Source organism: Oncorhynchus kisutch, linkage group LG7 (genome assembly GCF_002021735.2).
Source record: "Oncorhynchus kisutch isolate 150728-3 linkage group LG7, Okis_V2, whole genome shotgun sequence".
Taxonomy (NCBI): domain Eukaryota; kingdom Metazoa; phylum Chordata; class Actinopteri; order Salmoniformes; family Salmonidae; genus Oncorhynchus; species Oncorhynchus kisutch.
The window spans coordinates 30,687,283-30,693,358 of NC_034180.2; positions in this window are offsets into that span (position 1 = coordinate 30,687,283).

Below are 6,076 nucleotides of genomic sequence, written 5' to 3' on the forward strand. Positions count from 1 at the left end.
TAAAAAACAGAAATAACTTATTTAAGTATTCATACCCTTTGCTATGTGACTCGAAATTGAGCTCAGGTGCATCCTGTTTCCATTGATCATCCTTGAGATGTTTCTACAACTTGATTGAAGTCCACCTGTGGTAAATTCAATTGATTGGACATGATTTGGAAAGGCAATCGGGGGAGAAGTGCCTTGGTCATGGAGGTGACCAAGAACCCTATGGTCATTCTGACAGAGCTCCAGAGTTCCTCTGTGGAGATGGGAGAACCTTCCAGAAGGACAACCATCTCTGCAGCACTCCATCAATCAGGCCTTTATTGTAGAGTGGCCAGACGGAAGCCACTCAGTAAAAGGCACATGACAGCCCACTTGGACTCTCAGACCATGAGAAACAAAATTCTGTGATCTGATGAAACCAAGATTGAACTCTGGCCATCATGCAGGATGTTTTTTAACGGCAGGGACTGGGCGACTAGTCAGGATCAAGGGAAAGATGAACGGAGCAAAGTACAGACAGGTCCTTGATGGAAACCTGCTCCAGTGCACTCAGGACCGCAGACTGGGGCGAAGGTTCACCTTCCAACAGAACAATGACCCTAAGCACACAGCCAAGACAATGCAGGAACTCTCTGAATGTCCTTGAGTGGCCCAGCTAGATACCAGACTTGAACCCAATTGAGCATCTCTGCAGAGACCTTTTTTTATGGAATGTGGAAAAAGTCGAGGGTTACTTTCCGAATGCACTGTACTTACACTGACACTCCAACACACACATACACACACCACTTTCACACTCTACATACTATCCTGATTCCCTAGTCACTTTTACACCTACCTACATGTACATATTACCTCAACTACAATACATTGTACCCATGCACATTGACTAGTTATCGGTACTCCTTGTATGTAGCCTCAATATTATTTATTGTGTTATCATTTACAAATTATTTGCAAATGTTCTTACTTTTTAACTCTGCATCATTGGGAAAGGTCTTTAAAAGAAACGATTTCACAGTGAAGTCTACTGTTGTATTCAGAGCACGTGACAAATAACATCAGAGAAAGTTTAAGCTTTTGACCCTCTCCACTGTGGCCCTGTGAATGTGGATGGGGGAGTGCTCTCTCTGCTGTCTCCTGTAGTCCACGATCAGCTCCTTTGTTTTGTTGATGGTGAGGGAGAGTTTTTTTTCCTGGCACCACTTCGCCAGGACTCTCACCTCCTTGTAGGCAAGTGCCAAACTCATTCCACGAGGGCAGAGTGTCTGCGGGTTTTCGCTCCTCCCTTGTAATTGATTGATGAATTCACCTGGTTGTCTAGGTCTTAATTGAAAGGAAAAAACTAAAACCTGTCGACGCTAGGCCCCCCATGGAATGAGTTTTGACACCCCTGCTGTAGGCTGTCAGTGCTCACCTGCTGGGGGGGGGGGGGGGGGGGGATGTGGGACCCGCCTGCAAAGCTGCAGATGTGTTTCCTGGAATAAGTTGGCTCAACTGGGTGACGCAAGACCAGAATGACAGACAAGTCTGCTAGCAAGAGACATTCAGCAATACTGATGCTCAAATACTGTCAGTGGCTCCAAACATAAACATTGTCCTGTTTCAACCAAGTCATTTTCTGTGTGGGGTAGATGTCAAATCGAGGCCTGTGACATAATGCTTTTAGACAGTTTGAATAGTCCCCTCCAGGTCATCAATCAGCCAGGACAGAGGAGGTAAACTGAGATCCAATCAGCCACTGCAGAGTCACTGCCAGCAGCAACCAGAGCTGGTGTATAATGGCAGTTTGGACAGTATGTCTATCCACCCATAACAGGCCTCAGGAAAAGCTGCCAGACAGAGGCATAGGGAGGTAAACAAATGGAGGCAAAGAGGCAAGTGGTTTAGCTCAATGCCCACACCAGTACTCACATTGCACAGGGGTTCAATCTTGGGCAAGGACTGAATAAAGCAGATGAGTAGGCTGCACTGGTGACTCCAGAGGTCAATGTATTTGAACTTAAACCTGGAGCTAAATTGATGCTCCAGTAAATCATTGAATAAAGAAGATAGAGGTGGGATTATGTGAGTTTAGTGCTGGCAGAGTGTTACTGAAATATTATGGGATAGAAAGTTTCATTCATACAAATCTTTCTGCAACTTTACATTTAGAGCCGTGCAAGGCATTATTTTCCAACTAATGCCTATGTGTCTTTGTAGCACATGCTAGTGGAACAACAATGTACAAAATGTTCATTGTACCATCTTGTCCATTACTTCTCACTGGGCACAGACGTGATTTCAACATCTAGTTTTGATTTACATTTGGTTAGTTGTCAACTAACAAATAAAACCTGAAATCAACAAAAATGGTCACGTCATTGGAATTAGGTAAAAAAAAAAAACGACATTCCCTTAATCCCTTAAATTCTTTACTTTTGCAAATCCAATCAGTTTTCCACATTGATTCAACAGCATCCCATATACTTTTATGTGGAAAGAACCTTGATTCTAACAGTTTTTGCCAAGTGGGCTATGCTCTGTTTAGGGGAGGGACATTTTCTGGCATTGTTTTCAGACAATGGTATTTTTATACTTACTGTAATAATTTCTTCCAGCACAACACCCACAGGAAAGATCAGTGACTCCAGTAAGGAGTCTGAAGACTTTCTCAGTGCTAAAATGGCAGGAAGTTCCCATACTATCTGAACATAGGGTCAAGAACATCCAGATCTGAGCAGGTTTAACACAGCACATTGTTTCTACTGACTAATGTCATTTCCTTCAAGGCCAGTGAAGTGCTGTTTTCAAACCCATCTTCCATCTCCTGGACCAGCTGCTTATTAGCACAATGCTTGGCCAACATCGAAGTCTCTTTCAACGAACAGAAACCTCACCTTCCTGTAGCTATCAGATGTGACATTCGTGACACTCTGTGGTTTCCCGTTTATGCATTTATCGTCTGTGATGACAGTAAGAATGTAAGATATTCAGTACATGATGACTCAAACAGATGGATGTCTGTTATGGTTAGGGTTGCATTTTTGTTCTCCCTCTCTCAGGAGAGCCATGAAGCAACATAGACAGTATAATCGGATAAAGTCGATATATTTGAATAGGTCATGTATAGTGTTAGCTCTAGGCAGGTGGTATTCACACCCTTTTACTTTTTCCACATTTTGTTGTGTTACAGCCTGAATTTAAAATGGATAAAATGTTGATTTTTGTGTGACTGGACTACACACAACACCCCATAATGTCAAAGTAGATTTATGTTTTTCAGTTAAAAAACAACAATTTAATTACACATGACTTTCTTGAGTCAATAAATATTCAACCCCTTTGTTATGGTAGCCTAAAAAAGTTCAGGAGTAAAAGTTTGCTTAACAAGTCACATAATAAGTTGCATGGACTCACTCTGTATGCAATAATAGTGTTTAACATGAATGTTGAATGCCAACCTCATCTCTGTACCCCACACACAGATAATTGTTTAAAAGGTCCCTCAAAAGGTCCCTCAGTTGAGCATGGTGTAGAAGGTTTAAAAGGTCCCTCAATGCCTCGCAAAGAAGGGCACTTTATTGGGAGATGGGTAAAAATAAAAAAGCAGACATTGAATATCCCTTTCAGCATGGTGTAGTTATTAATTACACTTTGGATGGTGTACCAATACACCCTGTCACTACAAAGATACAGGCGTCATTTCTAACTCAGTGGCCGAAGAGGAAGGAAACCACTCAGGAATTTCACCATGAGGCCAAAGGGGACTTTAAAACAGTTACAGAGTTTAATGGCTGTGATAAGAGAAAACTGAGGATGGGTCAGCAATATTGTAGTTACTCCACTATACTAACCTAATTGACAGAGTGAAAAGAAGGAAACCTGTACAGAATAAAAATATTCCAAAACATGCATCCTGTTTGCAACAACACACTAAAGTAATACTGCAAAAAAAATGCAGCAAAGCAATTCATACTTAAATCCAATAAAACACATTACTGAGTACCTCTCTCCATATTTTCAAGCATAGTGGTGGCTGCATCATGTTATGGGTATGCTTGAGGACTGGGGAGTTTTTTGGGATAAAAAATAAAATGGGAAGGAGCTAAGCAAAGCCAAAATTTTAGAGAAAAACCTTGTTCATTCTCCTTTCCCCCAGACACGGTGTCACGACTTCTGCCAAAGTCGGTTCCTCTCCTTGTTCGGGCGGTGTTCGACGTCACCAGTCTTCTAGCCATCACCAATCAATTTGTCATTTGTTTGGTCTTGTTTTCCCCACACACCTGGTTTTCATTCCCTCATTACGTGTTGTGTATTTAACCCTCTGTTCCCCCCATGTCTTTGTGTGGAATTGTTTGTTTTAAGTGCTTGTGCACATTGTTGTCTGGTGCGCAACAGGTTTTGTACCCATACGTTGTTATTCTGGATGCCGGTGGTTTTGTATATTAAACTGCTCCGGTTATTACCCAGTTCTGCTCTCCTGCGTCTGACTTCTCTGCCACCAGTTCCACACCCCTTACACACTGGATGATGAATTCACCTCTCAGCAGGATAATAACCTAAAACACAAGGTCAAATCTACACTGGAGTTGCTTACCAAGAAGAAAGTGAATCTTCCTCAGTGGTCGAGTTACAGTTTTGACTTTAATTTACTTGAAAATCTATGGCAAGACTATAAAATGGTTGTCTAGCAATAATCAACAACAAATTTGTCAGAGCTTGAAGAAATGAGAAAATAATTTAAAAAATGGGCAAATATTGCACAATCCAGGTGTGCAAAGCCCTTGGAGACTTACCCAGAAACACTCACAGCTGTAATCACTGCCAAAGGTGATTCTACATAGTATTGACTTATGGGTGTGTATACTTACGTAAATGAGATATTTCTGTATTTCATTATTTTTTTTAAATTGCTACAACTTTGTCATTATGGCGCATTGTGTGTAGATGGGTGAGGAAAAACATACATTTACACATTTTTCAATTCAGGCTAGAACACAAAAAAAAGGGGTATGAATAGGGGTATGAATACTTTCTGAAGGCACTGTAAGTCAACGGACATTGGAGAAAATTTTCCATCACCTTCATGGTTTTACAGCCTTGAAAACAGCTTTCACTGTGCTGGCAGCCTGCAGCCTGTCTACCAGCATGTCTGCCCACAAACAAGGAATGTCTCATTGCAGATAAATTCTGTGAGTGTGTGAGAAAGGGTGGGTCTGGGGGGAAATTAATAAATAGTATTCATTTAACTGTTGAAGGACTGTGATCACATAGAACTGGATTAACATGGAAAGAAAGAATTGTGGTATTGGCAGTTATTAAAGCATACCTTAATCCATATAAACCTAAAAATATGCTTTTGTTTGGACCATTGGCATGTTCGTAATTGATTTTCTTGATTGTCTGACATCTGCTATACCTTCTCAATTTGCCCAACTCTTCACCAGGTGCTGACATGTGCATGCAGATGCACAGAGAAAAACGTAATGAAATTTCACAACAGCTCTGAATCACCAGTTCATTCAATTCAGAAGAAATGTTGCATCATCTCGCACTGTTGACCAATGACAAAAGATTCCTTCAGAAAAGTAGGTATAAAAACATTCTCATTAGAACATTCTTTCATAAACCCATCTTAAATGCAGAGAACAAAGCTTTAGCAATGTACCATTTTGACAGGGCACAGGGTGAGATGTATTCTTAAAAAGCAGAGACAAAACAAGTGGTAAGACAATGTCTTCCTCTCTCCCTTCCTCTTCTCTCTCCACATACCACATCCCTGTGTTTGAGTTTAGGGGGAAAGTGTCTGACATGTATCTGCTCGAATGAGTGAGTGAGTGAGTGAGTGTGTGTGTTTGAGTGCGTGTTCTCCGTAAAGGACTTACGTCACTGAGAAACTATTTCACACAGCCCCCTCTGCAGTCCTTCCAGTATTAACGAGCAGCTCAGTTGTTCTGGGAAACCTTTGCAGTGCTGATTACGTTACCCTTTACCCTGCCATCGTTTGTGCTAGAGTCACAGGCAGTTTTGATGAATAATGATCCCAGCATTGAACAAAAGGTATGCCAAATTAGTAAAAGACACACACAGACACACACACTTCCCA